Below are 20,197 nucleotides of genomic sequence, written 5' to 3'. Positions count from 1 at the left end.
AGAAGCTGTTTGAGCAAAGGCGGTTATTACATGCTATAATGTTTTGAAAACGAAATTGATGGATTCTTCTCACGTCTGGAGCAGACACTAATGGAAACTCTTCTGAATGTGCTGAGACCATGTGAACAAGCCACTAGAGAGCTAAGTGCTGAAACAGCACAGTTAAGCCAAGTCATACCACCAGTTCTTATTTTGTGATTATTGATGCATGACTTATCTCCTCCCCACCACCCCCAAAGGCATCCAACAAGGAATCTTATTTGTTGCCAAAACATTTAGGGGAGAGGAAGAAAAAAAAAAAAAAAAGATGGCAAAGACTATTTAAACCATTTTTCAAGTTTAGAAAAAAGTGTCAATTTTTTTATAGAAGTTTGCTTCTAAATTCATTTCTTTGAAAAGCATAGTGGAAACTTTTTGTCAGAATCGTAACAAGTCTGTTAAGTGACCAAAGAAATCTCAAGGCTTGTGGAACATTTGTATTCCTTGGGCTACCACTATTTGTATAAGCTTTTTGAAACATTGCTCAGGGGAGATATACAAAAAAAAATTACATGTTAAAACAAGCAAAAGAGAGAGTCATGGACTGTTGCTGTCCTTTGCCTTTGCTGACTTATTGAGCCCAACTTAAAGCAAAAATCTGATACTCTTGTCTGCTGAGATTTCAAATAAACCATCTGGCTAGCTAATGTGATAAGTCTCTTGAATTTGAATTCCATCCCACTAATTTGTCATTTAAAACAACAATGACAACACTTCAGTAGCTGAAGTTTTTTTCCCTATTTTATTTTATTTTATTTATTTTATTTATTTTATTTTATTTTATTTTATTTTATTTTATTTTATTTTATTTTATTTTATTTTATTTTATTTTATTTTATTTTATTTTATTTTATTTTATTTTATTTTATTTTTTAATTCTACACAGGTCATGTTTAAACCTCGAAGCCTGAGTAGCTAGGCTCTCAAGCAGATTATTCAGCCTGAACTCCTAGTATTCGTTTGTTAAAGTCACTTCAGATAGCATTTAGGAACTGGTTAATTAATCACTAAACCAGAAAGGTAATGTAAAAATGCCTGCTTTGGAAAGGAATATATTTCTGCGTATATATATATTATTCCTTCATTTCACTGAGTAGACAGGATAGACTTTTCTTCTTGTATTGTTGCAAATTGTTCATAAACGGCTTGTGCAGTGCATTGTGGTATGGGATTGTTCCCTGATTACACTTTGATTGGGAATGGGGGAAGTATAAGAGGTATTCAGTATTGGAAAGTACTTCCCCCTCTCCGAAATTCTGAGTGTTTCCACTACAAAGGGTGACGTTTTGAAGGACTGAATTTATTTTAGTGAATAACGGTAGCCATGTAATTACTGGGGAGTAATAATGTTGTAGAGCACTGACCAAAAGCTGGGCCTGCTCTGTGCAGGTAAGTCTGCCGCAATGGGCTGTGGCCCATTTCACCAGTGCCGTTTCCTCTTACCCAGACCACTCAGCCCATGGTACAGACTGTTCCCTATGGTACAGCAGAGAGTCTGGAGAGCTGGTGGGCAACTGAAAAGTGTTGGAGTCCACCAGTAATTATAGTAAGCTCAGAGGGGCAATCTTTGGTATAGTGACCTGAAAAATAATTTCTTTGTTATCTACTGACTTTTCAGTTATACAATTAGTTTGATTTGCTGTAAAACCACATGTCCTATACATAGTCTCAGTAAACTGTAAACTATTTTGTGTGTAAGAGTTATGGACGATCTGCTTCTGACTGACAGCTTTTAGGGAATTGAACAAAGCAGATATCTAATATAAAAATAAGAATTGCATGGGTGCTGGCTTGAAATTGTCTACTACTAGTTGCCAGAGTTGCAAGAAGGTGTGTGCAATTACTGGACATAGCTAAGGAGGAGGAAAATCTGTAGGAAGGTAATCAGCATCTGTATTTAATCTGAAGGTATAACAACTGGCTGGAAGTGAGCCTTGCTTTGAGCAGGGAGTTGGACCAGATGATACTCAGAGGTTCTTTCCAAACCAAGGCATGCTGTCAGGCTTATTTTAATTAAACATTCCTCTATACAGAAGTCTTGGTTACTGAAAACAAAACTCCTAATGGAAAGCTCTTGACTTTGGTGAAAATTATGCTGGAAATAAGAGAGTGAGAGAAGAGGGGAGCCCAGAATACTCAGGCATTTGTGTTAATTCCCGATGAGGTGACACAGGTTAAGGTCCAAGCTCTGATTTGGAAAACATGTGAACCACTTCTCTTAATCTTTCTGTACTTTTAATGGATTGTGAAAGTCTGTTTTATTTTGATGTGTAAGAAAAATAAAAACGGAGCAACACAAATGCTATAAACCTGGTAATTACTGGTTTCTTGCCAGGCATACTCAACTGGACTTATGTAGGGAAAAAAACAATTTGTGTAATTCTATTGTTTCCTTTTCTTTCTTGACTAGAACAGATAATTGCTCAATGATATTTATTGCAAGTTATGTCATTTTAATTATGAATGTCTATTAATTACTTCAACTTAAGTTGTAAAAAAATACGTCTGTATGAATTGCTTTACAACTATTTTAGGAAATTTTCTTATAATTCACTCACAGCTGGGCTGAGGTTCTCAAGAGCATATAACAAATATTGCAGTGACCTAGTCAGTTTACAATCTGAAAGAAAAATATAGAAAACTATCAGAAGATATTAAATAATAAGGATAAATATTTTTTTCCTGTGGGTGGAAATCCATATGGTAAGAAAAGGTATGAAAATCTCATATGTTTCACTTTTCAACTGTAGTACAGTAGAAGAGTAGATAGGGTAAAGTACGTTTGTAACACAAATTATCAAGGGAAATTCAAATATTTAATCTTCTGTATCGTAATTGAAGGCCCAAACCAAGGGTATCTATAGAATCAAATACTTCTGTAGCCCAATAAATATTTAAGGTCAAGAGAAGTAAGTAGCTCAGAGCTGGACTCTCAGCAAGTGAGAACAATGATCTCACTCGGCACTGGACAAAAGGAGGGAGCAGCAGGCTGCAGAGAAATAGCTGCGTTTCTTACTGGTGCTGTTAGTGTAACTCTCCGATTTAATGTCGGTGAGACAGTGTCTCTCAGAAGATGGAACAGAATTAGCACGCATTATCTAGGAAAAACACCATGTTACAATTTACGTTCTTGTTCTAAACTGGATAATTATCATATGGTGCTAATACCCATTTTGCTCTTTTGTGGAGCAGGTCTGGGATTTAACATCTTGAGAACAGCTTAATCTAAAACGTATGTGTTTTCTTTTATTTCATGTGTGTTCTGCATTTCCCTTTTTCCAAGCATTAGGATCAGCATGATAATATGCTGTGATGAGAGAAATACAGAGTTCATTGTTGTGATATAGCTACAGAAACAATATGGGGCCTACAGTAAAATATGTATGTTCTTTTCTGTGGGTTTTATTTTCTGGTCCAAGATAGTGCTTCTGTTAAGTTTACAAAGTGGAAGTTTCCCTATCAGGGAACTTGAGTTTTCCCCCCAGAAAAGCTTTAGTAACTTAACTGAATATTTACTAGAATTTGCAGCAAAGGATGAAGCAGTCTGACATGATAAACCTTCAACATGTGTCTGTCTTCTACCATGGGAATGCTGTGAAGGAAGGCTCCATCACAAAGCTTGGGATCACTTAGATATTTGTGGCTGTTTGTGTCTGGATCTATTTAAATCTAGCATTTTAAGACAAAGGACTGAAAGCCTCTTTCAAATAAAAGTATAATTCATAGCATTAATTTATCAAAGTGGAATCAAAATATATAATATATTTAACTCAAAAAGCATTTCATGTAAAGATGCCGTTTCCTTTTATTGCTTGAATATAAGATATCCTCTAATATTTTCTTTTGTTAGGTAGAGCTACACTCCAGCATAGTACAAAATAAATTAAAGTCCCTGTCATAACAGTGCAGTATATGCACTTCTAGCAGAATTGTTTGTCCAACGCAATTTGCTTTCTAGTCAGAAAACCCCTAACTGCCATGATGAAACTGTATGTTCTGGCAAAAGAAGTTCCCTTGATCAGTGCTACATCGCCACAAGGGAATTTCTTTCGTCTTTTTTGGTCATAAGGTTGTCTTACTGTGTAAAACTTGTTCAATATGTTAAAATTAAGTCTCAGCTGAAAACTGATTATGTAGCACAGTGCCTCATCCTAATGTGTTGTTTCCTTTTCTTTTTGCCCTGTTTTGAAATTAGTGAATATGGAAAGTACATTTGAATTATATATAACCTGAAAATGAAAATCCCCCAAAAAAGACTTACTGTCTTTTCTAACAGGCATCAGATGTCTTTTATATGTTTTAACTGTTGTATTTGCATGAAAACTTCTCTTTACCCCAGTGAGAATTTAATGGAATTTGTTGGATGTATTGAGTGAACATGCTCACTGAAGCTGGGAAATAATTACAGAAGTTATCTAAAACAAACCTTCTATTTGACCTACAGTCTACACAAGACTGCAAACACAAAATTCTCTTTCATGATAAGTCACGTAACAAATCTGGGAAGGGCATTAAATTTTACTGTGTAATTAATACTGTATGTATAGTTTCCGTGATAGTATTCCAAGTGGAACAGTAAGGAGTTGGAAAAAAAATGAATAAATCCTGGTACCATACTACCTAAATTGAATGAAATGTAAAGTTAATTTCCTGGATAGAGCAGAAGAATGAAGGGTATGGGAAGACATTAGGTGGTCACTGTTTGAGAGGGAGCACCTTGTCCTTTGCTCAATGCTGACCGAACATGCAGGGAAGCAGAGGGGCAGCCTCACCTTTGGCAGAAAGTGAAATATTTAATGGAAGAATTGTGCAACACTGCCACTTCTTCTCTTATCCTTTATTTTTCAGGATTACAAAGTATCAAGGCAGGTTTTTGATTCTAGATTGTATAGATCAAGCTAGTCAGGTAGATCAAATTTTCGTCTTCCCTGCGTGGAAAATGAAGGGAGGACCTGATTTTCATGAAGAGGTCCAAGTACAAGAGTTCTTGCTCTGCCTTTTGCATAGATTCATCTAAAACCAATCCCCCCTTCACCAAGGTAAAGATAAGATAGATGACTCTCACATGTTGCTCAGGATTCCTTACCCACTAGATACTAAAAGTTTAAAATATCATGAGGCTTCAAAGTTTATAAGGAAGGGAAAAATCCTTTTTTCCTTGGTTCTGAAAAATTGTGTTTTTATTTTTCTTTAATTGAAATGAAGTTTGATATCAAGGACATTATTTTTCTGAAACTTTTCTGCATCTAAAATGGAAATCTGCAGCAGACATGACCGCTGCTGAAAGAATGGTACATGAAGTACATGTTGTTTATCGGTATTATATGTATATTAATTTGGTCTAAGAATACACTGCTAAGTGATGTTTGCCAGATAAAATGTTTTATGCTTTAAGTATAGATTGTTAGTTCTTAGCCAGAGAAATGGGTTCTTTATGACACAGTTTCAAAGTCTACAGCTCAGTAACCTTTCAGAAGCATTCTTATATAAAAAAAATTCACAGACCACTAGCAAAGCAGTGCTTTAATCTTTTATAATGGTGCTACAAAAGTCAAATTTGCTTGGCCACTGTATCACATGGTATATAATATAGTTTTATTATTCGCTGAATAGATGTTTGAGTTTTGTTTTTAAACTGGCATTTGCAATAGAGAAATGCATATTGTAAAGCTGGAGCAACAGTTATGGATATATGTGCAAAGGATGCAGGTAGCAAGGAAATGTCAGAGCAATATCGTTTCTTGTGGCTGATTATTGAAATGTACAGGATTAATTTTTATGCCATTATAGTGTCATGTGGCTTGAAAACCTTTGACAGAAGATGACTAACATTACATAATTATATATACAAATATGTTTATCAACCTCTTTGTTCTCTGAAAGAAACAGGAAACTGCACATCTGGCTTACCAATGATACGTGTCTTTTTATCACAAATAGGAAAGTTTGCAATCTAGTTTGTATTTTTTCCATCTCCTGTAATAAGGTTATATGTCCAAACTCCCCATCCTTACAGAAGGCAGTGTAAATCTATCCCATACAAATATTTCATTTATATAGTTATGAAAAAAGCAACAAAAATTAATCTTAGTTATTCTGAATAAAGACTATATTTTAGCAAAAGAAAACAGTCCAAGACAGAAACATAAACAGGGAGACTAGAGTAGTGCTTTATTATCCTTATGGTTTATCTTGCTGGGAAGCTAAGGAAAACTCTTTGAGATCTATTCACAAGTACTTAAAACCTTTCCAATTTTTAAACATTCCTAACTTTCAAACCTTTTCAACTATTTAAAACTTATAGGGAAATGCCTTGGCAGAGAATTAATAACTTATATGACAGGATTCTGTCTTCAGTTTCTGTTTTCCTGTAAGATATATGGGTAACATTATGAAATCTAGCTCTTCCTTTTAAAAATGTTATTTTACTTTGGTTAGTAAGTCTTTCTAAACCATCTGTTTAATAGAATGAATTGATTTTTTTTTTTTTAGTTTGATTTTGCTTGTGACTTGTCTCTAAAGAAAGATAACCTCAAAACCTGTGCAGGAGGAAAAAAAAAAAAAAAAGTGGATCTATAGAAGGCACTGCCAAGCCCAAAAAAACAAACTAATAATAATAAAAGCAGAACAAGGAAACAACAAAAAACTTAGAGCATTTTCTATCTTTTAACTGGGGCGGGTTTGTGATTTACCAGTTAGAAACCTGTGCATGAGAGGGACCGACTGGGCTGGCAGGCTGACAATTGTGTGACAAGCAGCTAATCCCAGCGGGCCCAGGGGACATCTGCTGTTCCTCCTCCCTGAGTCTGCATGGCACTTCTAATATCCTGTAACAAGCTTAAGCCCATGATAAAAGACCTATGGTCACAATTACAACGTGCCACAGAGAGAAGGCAGGAGACCTCAGGAGCTTTATTGGTATCCCAGGACACCACAGTAGCAGGGAGCTTGCTATGTGAAATTCCAAGGGGAGCCCCAGCTGCAAGGCAGGGGCTGCACTAGCAGGGGGGGGCCGCAGCCCAGGCTCCTCGGCCGGGCAGAACTGTGGGGAAATGCCTTCCTGGCTGCAATCTGGCAGTCTGCAAGTGCTTGAGCCAAGCATAACACAAGCGTCAGAGATTTTTTATATCAGCCAAAGCATCCTGTTTCTATTTCTAGCTATAACTACGTTACCTCAGAAAAATGCCCCTGACGTTAGCTAATATGTCACCTTGGGGAAAGTGTGGGGGAGAGAAGGTGATGGAAAGAATAGCTGCTGGAAGCTGCTATGATCAGTGGATCACTGAAGCAAGAGGGAATACAAGTCTAATACAAACGTCCTTTTGAACCATCTTGTCACCACCCTCACAGGGTATACTAAAAACTGCAGGGCTGGGGTCTCATACTATCAGCTTAAATATGTAGCTCCAGCATGCAACCCTATCCCCCTATCCTTCCATTCAGTCCCTCGCCAGATTATCAAACTGTCCTGAAACGGGCTTGCTTCTTGGCGATGCCTTTTTTTTTTTTGTTGGTAAGGCTAAACCTCTGATGTTCAAATCTATATGAACTCATGTCTAATCTCTATATCCATTTGACCTTCTGTCAAGATCTGGTACTCCCAGCGTTGATATTTGTATACAAGCAAAAACATTTTTACATTATGTATAGAGTCATCTTGTCACATCTCAGTTTGCTTCCATCGGGATAAACAAGTCAGTTGCTTCCCATAAGGAAGGTCTTCTATATCACTAGTAATTTTATCACTTTTTCTCCACGTGTATTATATTTCAGATGCTTCTTTTTAATGTAGGAATCAAACAGCTTATGTTTTCTAAATGATGTTTCCCTTAAGTCGTGTGTAAAGAAAAACATATTTCCTAATCATACTGAAAAAATACTTCCCAATCTGTGCGGAAAATACCTCCCCTTTGCACTCTTGGTTCTCATTTCTTTAGAATTTTGCTCGGTTTCGGATTTTGCTATTTAGCAGGTGTAAGGTATAAGTAAATGCCCAAACTGGAACCAACTTCAGGACAGGCCTCCAAGGCAGTTGTTATCCTCAGAGGAATTCCCAGTGCTTTCCAAGTGTGTAAGTGAAATTTATTTTTGTGGTGGGAGGAGGCTGGCCTGTATTCATACAATCCTAGAATGGTTTGGGTTGGAAGGGGCCTTAAAGATCATCCAGCTCCGCACCCTGTGCCATGGGCAAGCACACCTTCCACTGCACCAGATTGCTCAGAATGAACAGTGTTTTTGTGTGTTAAAACATAGGGATGTGGATGTGTTGGGGAAGGAAAGCAAAGCTGATGGTTGCTGAGACATGGCATGTTCTAGAGAAATGTTCCATGTCTGCAGAGTTGCACCTCGTGTGCTCTGTCCTTCTTCCCACCCTGCAGTTTGGTTGGACACGTGAGGTGCTCTGGATTTTGGCCACTGTGGCCATGAGGTGTGGGACTAGAAAGAAATGTAGAAAAGGGTCTTCTCCCATATTTTAGTGATGATCAAAGCCCATCCACATCTAGCATCAGCAGCTGGCTTCTTTTATGGTGAAATGAAACCAAAACCAGAATGCAACATCACTTGTACTCTTTGGACAGTATCCTCATTAGACATTTCCCAAAATATTCTTTTTGTAAAAAGCTAAAAATTAATGTCTTCTGCAAAAATTATATATTTAAGTACTTGCCTTTGCAAATATTTATGAGAGCAGCCTATTTCCAAACAATGCATGATCTAAATCAGTTATTGAGGTGGTTACTAATACTTGTTTGAAAAATCTTCCCTTCCCTTCCCACCCCACACAGGTCAGAGCAAAACAAAAGCACATTATGTTTTCATCCTTTCTCCTCAAAGCTCTGATAATTCAAACGTGTCCTTAAAAAGTTTGATGCATCTTTGGTCATTAAATCAAAACCTGTTTATTAAGCAATGTAGGTCTGTAGTTGCCTAGTTCTCATTAATTCAGATATTTAGCTTGAATGATCTGTGAATTCCCATGAATGATTTAAAGAACTTGATGTAAGCTGAAATAAGTTAAATGCCTAATTTTAAGCATATAGATAATTGAGTGACCCACTTCCTTTCTGCTTAAGATATTCAAAGAGGCTTAATTTCAGTTTCTGATGGATGTATTGCTGTTTTATGCAGCTGTCTTAATCCCAGTCTTATATAAACCATAGCATTGGTGCATTTTTAAGCAGAAAACTGAGACAAGAGTTTCCATGTGTATTCTCAGATAGTGAACATGCTTTGGTAGCCTGAAAACAATGAACCAGAAAAACTTACTAGTGATGTTCCTTGGGTCTGAAGGTGATACAGCATCCTGCAAAAGTGTGAAGGGGAAATGTCCCTGCCACACTGTCTGATGGGGTGATGGAGTTGTCGGTTAACGGAGTTCTTTTTTTACTCAAGGCAGTCCAGGTCTGTATTTCAGTGTGACAGTTCCTAGGCTTTAATCCTCTCAGCTCCCATAAGTATAACTATGTATGTCCATGCTTTTACATTCAGAGAGATTTAAAACAAACAAACAAACAAACAAAGTCTTAATTAGCCTTACGATGGCAGTAGTGAAAACAGTAACACCATTCTGTGATCCTTGATACCAGCTTACAAACTACCTAAGCCCAACACCCCAAAAGTTCAGCTCTAAATCCAGTGTGAGTTCTCTCCATCCTGGATTTCAGCTCAGCCATTCCAGAAACAAAGGCCAAATGCTATGGTTTGAAAGGGGTCGAACTCAAACATCACCTGACTCCAGTTGTACACTGTGACTGCTTTCCAGCTCTAAAAATAGCAATTCTTGAGCTTTGACAGAAATAGATTTGGAGCACAGTTACAGGTAGTATAGATTTAGTGTGGTTGAGTGAATTTTTATAGGATTTCTACATGTTGCCTAATTTGAAGCTATGCTATCCACAAAGTGGATGTACCCAGACAAGGTCTTCTATGAGCAGCAGAGTCAGTTTTTTGGATCCTTTAATCCAATTTTTATCTCAAATCACTATACTCCTTATGCCCTTATCTCCTGTTTCCCTCCACTTCTTGTTTCTTACGTTGTTATCCCTAGCCTCTTTGCTATGCTTCCAGGTTTCCCCATGTGACTGGAACTTGCCAGGCTGAAAATAATTTTGCAGAATTATTATTACATTTGGTAACTATGGGCATAATGTAATTGATAGTAAAGATTTATATCTTAAACTTTTTTTCAAGTACATAAATGCCAAACAAACCTGAAATACAATTTTTGTCAGGTTTTTATTACTTTTTCCCTGCAATCTTTGGGAATTAATTCAGTGCATCTAGAAATTAAATTATTGTTGTTCTGAACAAATGAATTAGAGTTTTGAAAACTGAGAATATTGGAAAACTACATAGCACATAGTTCACTACAGCACCTAAGAGTAATGACTGCTTAAAGGAAATGTCTGTCTGCTTGCTGGGAATAGTGTTAAAGTACACATCTCTCTCTCTATTGGAACAAAGAGGAAGTTTTCATATAAAAGCACTGACACTTTTTCAGCCTTAGTAAACTTTTACAAAGTTTTTTCCTCCTTTAATATAGCCACAAAGCAATAGAAGTTTATACCGTATACTGTACCTCAGGTTTGAGTGATGTCCTGGAAACCTTCAAGCTTTCTTCAGAAAGTTGACCTGGGCTTCTTATGCATGAACACTTTTCCAATCTACCTTACAGTAGGTTTTTTGATCTCTGAGTGTTTTGTTCACAATGACTAAATTCAGGTAGATTTTTTTTTCTCCCCTGTCGAAGCTTATTCACTTCACATATGAACGGAGACAACGTTTTCCTGGATTTTTTTTTCCTAAGGTGGTAAGTGCTAACAATGACAGTTAAGACTATAAGAGCTGGAAAAACAACAAGATCAGTTGAATAACATAAGGAATAAATTTGGCCTTGAAATTTAAAGGGGGGGGGGGGGGGGGGGGGGAAGTATCTTTATATGGAAAGATTCTTCACTACCACTACATTAAGAAAAAAAGGAAAAGCATTATTCTTGTGTTCTCTCTTTTCCCCTTAAGGCTTTGTGATTATAATTTTTTTCTCTGATACTTAAATTTAGTTCTGAACAAAGCACAGTAGCTCAGTAGCCATGCATTAAGATCTACATTGAATTTCACATGACAAGATTTACATTTGCCAAAGGCTTGGGGGCTATAGTTTTAACAGTCATCTCGCTCACATTTAGGTTGAACGTAGCTTGATGCATGTCTAGGAAATTTCTGTTTTGCTCACACAGGGGATGATTCAAGTCTACAGCTGTCGCAAACAGTATGCAGGGCCTAATTCATGAATAAGCTGTCAGTTACTACATTCCCACAATAAGAGCAAATTATAATCACAAAAGGAAATTGGCATGAAACATAAGATGAGAATTTAAAGAATGATCTTTTTTTGAAATCACATTGGTATTAAATTTGGATAAAGATTCACTTTAAACATTCAGATACATACTCCAGCTTCAACTTGTATTATTGCAACTGGATCTCTGTAAAGCACACCTCATCTATGAATATCATCTTCAACATATGAAGAGTATTACCCTTAAAAATGTCATCTAAAATGCTGTGAAAATATCTATAATGAGAAAAGCATGTTCTCGCCTAATCATGCTGTTCTCCCAGCATTTATGTCATCAATCTACCATGTAAGGCGAGCACTGAGAAATGCCATGTAAGGAAATTACCCCTTCATAGCTAAAATGTGAGTTCCCCAAGAACATACAAAGAAACCCAACAGACCTTTATGAAAGTGATGTTATCTCCTAAGGCTGGGGTAAAAATGCCAAACACCAAATGAATTTTGTTGCAGATTTGATTATTTCACCCTTCTGTGTGTGGGACTTTTTGCACATTTGGTCATAATACAGTATTATGCATTTATTTACAGAAGTTACATGACCATGTGACATTCCTACTCTATTTCCAAGCATGAAAATAAGCACAAAGTGCTTGTTGGTATGGAAGTGCTGATGCGCTGAATTATTTCAAAAGCTATTATTTGATCCAGTTCTATGTGTTATTACCCAGACGGTAGAGATCATATCTATTATTCCGATAAATATGAACCATAGTTATATATATACACATAATAAAAAGCTAATTAAGCTAATGCTTGCTGAAAAGTAAAGAATTGGTAATGATTTAATATCAGAAAATATTGTATTGGATTAGACACCCATTATTCATACTGAAGTGAATGAACTATAGAAAATACCAAAAAGAGCATATTTATTTAGTATTAGTGTTTCTGATTGCGTCTTTTGGAGCCCTCTTACTGGAAAGCTGTCCCCCTCAAAAGACAAGAAAACTGTTCATAGGGGAGATACCCGAGTTATAGAAAAAACCCATCTCAGAGGGTTAGAGCAGTCAAACACCATCACAGGAAATGTGAATATATTTGTGCAAATAAGCAAAAGGTCACAGGTATGAGAAAGTCTTGAGATGCATACAATAATAAGTTTTCTAATAGTTTTAAAGAAGCATCTGGGTTTACAAGTTTGGTTGTAGTATTGCTAATGCACTCCCTGACCTATTTTCCATCTTAAAAATGTTTTCAATAATTGTAAAATAATTTAATGTTACAGTTTCTGAGTACAAACAAAAAACAAACCTATTCTTTAGACATAAAAACAACAATAAAAGCTTTTATTTAGCTATACTTTCCAAGCATCTGAAGTACACCCTCCCGCACATGTATTTTGCTAGTTCCCCTTACACTAAACCTTTAAAGTGAACAGCAGGGGTGATACACTTGCCATGATGTCCAAAATAAATGTTAAACAGCTCTCAGTGTAGTTTTCAGCTGGTACTTTTTACGTTCTGATGTTACCTCCTGTGGCTTGCAGAACCTCAGAGGAAAGTTGTGTCATTTTCTTTGCCGTTTATGCAAATATTATGAATATTCCGTCGAATGTTATAAACATTAGAACTAGAACTACAGTATATCTCAGTTGATTATGCTTTTACAGTACGGACAAGACAAAGAAATCTTTTAATATTAAATTGAGGTTGTCTTTTCCTAAAGGTGCTCTTTCATTATAGCTATGGATGAAGTATGATCATTGCCACTTACACTTACCTGGGATGCTACTGTTGGCTGACCACATACGTGTCATTATACTTTATTTCTAAATCTTAATTTCAACATCAGCATGAATACAGTTCCTCCATTTCCCTTCTTTTTGTGTCCCATATATAAATATCACCAACCTTATCTTACACTTCAAGGAACTAACACTTTCCCTGGCAGCCTCTTCCAGCCAGGGCTCCAGAGGTAGAAAGATAGCTCCTTGTTATGTGGACACAGCTTTCTCTTTCATGTCAAAGTTTATTTGACATCCCAGTGAAACTACAAGACTGTAGTTTTCATGTGTTACATTCAGTAACAACAATGCTTAGACTGTTGCTCGCTCAACTCTCAAGGGCTGCATGTGCCCTAGTTTATACCAACTGTTGGGTAAGAACAGTTAAATGCTAATCTGATAATTATTAGTGCAACATAAGAATTACAGTGCAAGATCATCTGGCTGGTAGAACAGATGCAATTCTTAATGATCTATTTTATGTACAGGAAAGCTCCATCTGTAGCCATTCCTGAATATGATGTGCTGTACAGGAATTATTGTGTGGCATAGTTATTTAAAATCATAAATTACTGCACTGAAATTAAACTAAATTCAAATAAGCTTGCATATTTCAGAAAATATTTTCATACCTTATGTGAAATACATATCATGTGTTGCCCAGCGTACTATTTGTTAAAGACCACTAGCATGTAAGCTTTATGCCCTGAAATGTCCATCAAATAAGACCTTTAGTAAATGCAGTATCATTGCTACAAACAAGTCTCAGGAATTGTTTGAGACAATTAAAGCTGCACCACACAATAGCTCATTCGTGTATGTAACTTCACTTCCAGTTCAGTTGTCTCAGTGTGCAGATCACTCAAGTGCTCTTATCTAGTTTTCTCCAAGCTTGTTCTGACAAGTTGGAATAGTGGTGGTTTGTTCTGAGGCAGTCAGTCTTTCTAACAATGTGAAGAATTAGGCTTTTGTCAGTGCACATCGAGTGCAACAAAGGCTCTGTTCTGCACAGCCTGATTTGGTGGCTGTTTTTCAGCAGAACTGATGACTACATTTCCAAATTGTGAAAACTTAACACTGTTAGCATGGCTGGAGCTTCATTTTTTCTCATGTGCTCTGTGCCAAAAAAGCTCACAGTTTAAGTTGTTGCTATTTTAGAAGGGCTTGTTTTATTGCTATGGTTGTTGGTTTCTAAACGCTACAGGCCTTTCTTTCTGGGTATACACAGTCACAATTGGTTTTATTTGGCATTTAGGGAAATGTCATACCGTTTCCTGAAACTTTGTGAAATATTTAACAAATGCTTCTGGTCATAGTTCATTCTTAATTTTCAAAACCACTGTAATTTATATTTTAGAATTCAAAGCAATAATTACAGGGAAACCATAGTTGATTATCGTAATAGTTACTGAGATTTAATTTGGTTTATTTTATGTGTCTTTAGTATAATGCTTATTTACATTTTTAAATTACATGAATACTTGCTATCTAAGTCATCAGTGTGCCCTGGCAGCCAGGAGGGCCAACCGTACCCCAGGGTGCACCAGGCACGGCACTGTCGGACACTTGAGGGAAGGGATTGTCCCGCTCTGCTCTGTGCTGGCACGGCCTCACCTCAGACACTGTGTGCAGTTTCGGGCACCACAGTATAAAAGGACATAAAACTCTTTGAGAGCCTCCAAAGGAGGGCAACAAAGATGGTGAAGGGCCTAGAAGGGAAGGTGTATGAGGAGCGGCTGAGGTGACGTGGTCTGCTCAGCCCAGAGCAGAGCAGGCCGAGGGGAGGCCTCATGGCGGCCTGCAGCTCCCTCACGAGGGGAGCGGAGGGGCAGGCGCTGAGCTCTGCTCTCTGGGGACAGCGACAGGACCCACAGAAACGGTATGGGGCTGGGATGGGGAGGGTCAGGTGGGGTGTTAGGAAAAGTGTCTTCACTGACAGGGTGGTCAGGCACTGGGACAGGCTGCCCAGGGCAGCGGTCATGGCATAGATCCTGAGTTCAAGAAGAGTTTGGACAATGCTCTCAGACACATGGTCTGATGGTGGTCCTGTGTGGAGCCATGCGTTGGACTCCATGATCCTCGTGGGTCCCTTCCAACTTGGGATATTCTATGATCTAAATTAAAAATAATTATATTTTTAATTCTTTACACAGGTATTTCACTAATATATGTGCTTTCATCTGAAATTAACCCTACCCCATTTTGTCATGTAAAGTTTGAGTGACTTACTGATGTAGGTTTTTCCTCTTTATTCAGATAAATATGGATAAGAGGACCTTGTGAGCTTAGTGACGTCGGTGTGAGTCCAGATGCAGTACAAGGTTGATCAGTCAGCTTCTCAAATTCTCAAAGGTATCTTTCTCACAGTTGCATCTCATTTTTTCAATGTAAAGATGTTGCTGTAACCTAGAGCTGAAGTGGCTGGGTGGACACTTGGGAGCACAAACCACAGCAACTGGCATAGGGGTTTTAGAGGCTGCATACGTTGAACAATCAGAGATGAACATGGGGAGAGAGAGCTGCTGGTGGATTTGCTGGACTTTTATTTTATATGTATACAAGCTTTCCTCATAATGACAGGGTGTTTTGGGGGAGGGGTTAGTAGTGCTACAGTATCTTTTGCCCAGGCATACAGTGAGTAGCTTCCAAATGGGTGTAAATGATCTGTTCTTTCCTTTGATATGACTTTACTGAACACAAAGCATAGATAAAAGGCTCTTTACAGTTTATTATAAAATTACTAGGCAAAATTAGAAACCCTCTGGACATACTCAGATCCTTAAAAATTTGCCAAGTGTGTTTAACTGTTCCTGTCTTCCTTCACTACAGCGTAAGCTGCAAGCAAACCCAGAGCCTTCCTTCTCTAGGCATATGACAGAACAGTCTCTCTCTGAGCATCATATGACTGTAGGACAACAGGATTATATCTTCTGGTTTGTTTGTTTGTTTTTGCCTTTATGCATACACAGAACATGCTCTTTCTCACTACTTTCTATTTTTATTCATTGTGCCTTTTCTTGTCATTTTTATCTACTTTAGTGAGCTATTTCAGGTCCGTATCAAGTTCAACAACTGGTCAGTTACCAATGGAATGTTGTTTTAAACATAGTTTCAGAGGTAATTTCTTGTGGGAAAGGTTCATCCACAGTTACAGAAGGTGGTATTTGATGAAATTGAAGAGAGAAATCCTTAGCAAGTCCAGACAAAATTTCCTGGAAAGAGGAAGAAAGTAGACCACTGATTTTCTATCGTAAATTTATTATCAAACACCAGCTCCTCCCCTCCCTAAGTCAAATGTGATCATTGGCTTGTACCTTTTTAATATAATCTGTATTCACACAGTGAATGCCATAGAGCTTTCTGAAAGATGGTTTATCATTAACCAACCACATTTTGCAAATAGCTTGTATTGCGTGGAATATCAAAGGCAGAAACACATTTTCTATCAGTCCTATCAGTCCCCCTCATGAGCAAACAGGGTCAAGTTGCGCTACTGAATATATGTTGGCAGGGAGGTAGCCTTGAGGTAGCTGTACACCAAGACAAGAGTCTATATTTCTAATCTACAGTTGAAAAAAACACTGTAATTAGTCAAAAGGGTAAAAGGGTTCTGAGATAAAAACAAAAATGTAGTACTTTTATTCTTCAGATGTAATTACTGGAAAGCAGTCCTGGGACTTCTCTCTCTCTCTCTCTCTCTCTCTTTCCTTTCTTTCTTTCTTTCTTTCTTTCTTTCTTTCTTTCTTTCTTTCTTTCTTTCTTTCTTTCTTTCTTTCTTTCTTTCTTTCTTTTAATTAGGTCTCAATTTTTATTTAGAATAAGCTGAACTGAAATTTTTGACTCATTTTGCTACCCTCATTTATCAGATTGCAGCACCACTAATGGGGAAGTTAAACTTGAGAGATAATGGTGGAATTACTAAGCCACTTAAAAGACTGTTTGTCATGATGGTTGCAAGACTTTATGATGTATTTTACTGGAATTAGAGTTTATATATGCAGTCTGACAAAGTATAAAAACTGAGAATGCAAACATTTATCTTAGTGTCTGTTTCGTAATCCTCTTGTGCAACATAAACACATCATATGTCCATGCTTTTAATTAAAGTGACCATACTAATTCCTCAATACTATATATCCATCCTCACTTAAAAATGCATTTGTCATTTTTGTCCTCCCATAAAAGTGTAGTCCATATGTGGTGACTGGCAAAGGAACAACATGTGGCAGGATGCATGATGTTTCAATTAAATAGTGCAGGCATATTAATTATCTACAAGAAAAGCCTAAACTCTGAAATGGCAGAGTGTGTCTGTTAACATTTCATCTTGTTTTCTTTCGTTTTATTTTATCTTAATTTCCTTAACACTTAATTGATTCTTGCATTTTCTTTTAAAAAGAGACAAATCAATTGTTTTTAAAATGGAAAATATATATATTTTTTAATGGAATAGAAATTTTATTATGAAAATCCAGACTCTTCCTTTGTGGTTGTGGCTAACACACTTGATTTTAATAAGCCAAACTTCACAGTTATTTTTCAAATGCAGTGTTATTCCTGGTCATATTTTTAACTCTAGTGTTTCTAGTAGACAATTTATGTAGGCTGCTTTGTTTTGTTCCTCCATTTGGAATTGCAATATAACAGCAGATTCCTGAAGGAATTCTTTAGCCAAGCATAAGATAAGGGCATTGCTATTTAGGTCTTTGATTAAGTACTGAAGTTTTTAACCAAGTTTTCCTGGAATGTCTCACTCCTAAAGAAGTAGTGACCTATTTGAATAGGTACGTTTCTCATGATATTTGGGGCCTCACTGAGATACAAGGAAATATTAAAAAAAAAAAACCTTCTTGTTGTCTTGACTATATGCAGTCCACAAGCATATACAGGGGGTTGTCCCTATTGTTCTTCTGCAATGTCAGTGGCCAATTCATCAATTCAGTTGCCAAAGGGAGAAGGCAGGTGGCTGTTTCAGTTGCAGCAATGTAGCTGTTGGATGAGGATCAGGTTAACAACCTGAGCTGGTTTTACTGGAGCAAGAAAGTGGGGAAAAACATCCTAAGAGATAGACATGATGACTGTATGGAGCAATATCAAAATAAAAGAAATACTCACTCATAAAGCCAGGTGTTGTAAGAGCTTAACAGACCATCTGCAGAGAAATGTAATGCTAGTACTTCCAGGCCGTGCAATCGGATCATGCCAATAACCACACGGAGGAGTCGTACTCTGCAGGTGTAGGACATCTTGGCTAGTGTAGAACTGCATGGCCAAAAAAAAAAATTAAATTAAAAATTACTGATTTGTCACATATGCATCTGGAAAATTTTCAATTTACTCTGTATGTGGTGTGGGATTTTCCCAAGAAATAATACTGAGGCATGTCTGTGTAGGTGTAGACACAGGGCCTTGCTCCGGGGTCTTAACAGGGCTCTGCATCCTACAATCCTCCTAAAATCCCTTGAGAATTATCCCTCCTCCAGTGGCGGTAGAAAGAATGTGCTGTCGCCACCTGATCTCCCAGAAGTGAAGCCTCTGTGTGTTCACGCTACAGCTCATATTCTCCTGTTTCTTTGCCTGCCTGTTTTTGACTTCTGCGTGGCCGTCGTACCAAGGCGACATCTGGGGCTTCCAGCTGAGCAGCAGCTTAGGGGATAACAGGCAACCCTCAGGTGCCACCTCTGACAATACCCTGGCTGCTCTGGTATGAGGGCAAGGGCTCCAGCTGGCTCCAGCCATGTGCTGTCCCTCTCCCTTAAAGTGAGATAAAAGCAGATGAACCTCTCTGTGTACCAGCTCGTGTTTGGACGGGTTTTGTTCCTACACCTGCTAGTATTTTTTTTTTAATCAACCCAATGAATTCTTTATATTCAGGTTAGTGGAAGCTTCAGTCTTTACATAATTGTAAGGATAAAAAATAGGTTGTTGACTCTGATCCTGTAGGGATAAAGGAGATGTTTTAACAGTGATTGGATAGTTCTTTCTTGCACCAGGGCTGTAAGTAACCTTTTTACTCCGTTCGTGACTCAAAAAGACACTGGCTCATAAAAAGCTGGCTTTAATTTTGACTTAAAAAAAAATAGAAAAAAAAAAAAGAAAGAGGGATCAGTGAGGCAAAGATCCTTTGTCTTCTAGATGTGAGGTCAGAAAGTCCTTTCATTGCTCTGACTGTTTTTGGAGAGTCTTCATGCTTTATTTCAGTCCATGGCTGACTAGCTGAGGACACAGAACAGAAGGGGTAGTATTCAGTAGTTTATCTGCTGTGATTTGGATGCATGTTTGCTTATACTGTAATAAAACATGTCTTGCCTCAAGACAGTTTAAGATAAAGGTTGGAAATTACGAAGATTTTGGCAGGTAGTTAGATTTCTGAAAGCTAATATAGAAATTTGTGTTGGAAATTTTACTTGGATAGATTTCCTCTTTATTTATCTTTGTTTGATTCAAAATTTCTTCATCATGGGCAAATAAGAATGTTGGTATTTATGGGGATGGAGTTGACAATAACACAGATAGAATGGTATCTAGTGGCTTTGTCAGTGCTTTGGGAATACAGATTCCTTGGGTAGACTTCTGCTCTATTGTGCCCGTTTTTCTTATTACGTGCTGTCTTCACAAAATACTGTACTACTGTGTATTGATCAGGCACCAGAGCCACAGCAACTTTGCAGCTGGGCCTTTGGTTTCAGCATTTTTTTTTACTCTAATTTATAGCTTTGTGAGTCTGTTATAAATATATCAGCAGAATTTTACAAGAAACTTTTAACTGTCTGATTGTGGTTTTGTTGCTCATTAGAGAATGCAGCAAACTATATACAAAGGTGCTAAAAATGAATAAAATAAAATCCAAAGGTGCTGAAGACCTGCCAACTTGTGCTGATGGTACAAAGCTTGTACCACTGGTACTTAAAGTATGCGGGTTTTCCTGGGTGTGGTAAGGAACTGCACACTATGCCTGGGGATGGCACACAGTCAGTCTTTTGAAAGAAAAGGTATTTATTTGCAGAGGAGAAGAAAAAAAAAAACGGAAAAAAAAATACATTCTTAGTTTCCATGAGTATTAGTATGTATTGCAT

The 20,197-nt window shown here is 37.4% G+C and overlaps 1 long non-coding RNA gene across 28 annotated transcripts in view; it reads left to right on the top strand.

Moving 5' to 3' along the window:
- Positions 1-20,197, top strand: part of LOC106041948 (uncharacterized) — a 275,268-nt gene that overhangs the window by 124,811 nt on the left and 130,260 nt on the right. For 26 of the 28 annotated variants that reach the window (XR_010833312.1, XR_010833311.1, XR_010833314.1 and 23 more), the window contains one exon: positions 15,378-15,473. The exons of the other annotated variants lie outside the window; for them this stretch is intronic. This is a non-coding gene — a long non-coding RNA (uncharacterized lncRNA). The remainder of the gene's footprint in view (positions 1-15,377; positions 15,474-20,197) is intronic. 28 annotated transcript variants of the gene reach the window in all.

This window comes from Anser cygnoides, chromosome 8, assembly GCF_040182565.1.
Source record: "Anser cygnoides isolate HZ-2024a breed goose chromosome 8, Taihu_goose_T2T_genome, whole genome shotgun sequence".
Lineage (NCBI taxonomy): Eukaryota > Metazoa > Chordata > Aves > Anseriformes > Anatidae > Anser > Anser cygnoides.
This window is presented reverse-complemented; position numbering and strand designations above follow the sequence as displayed.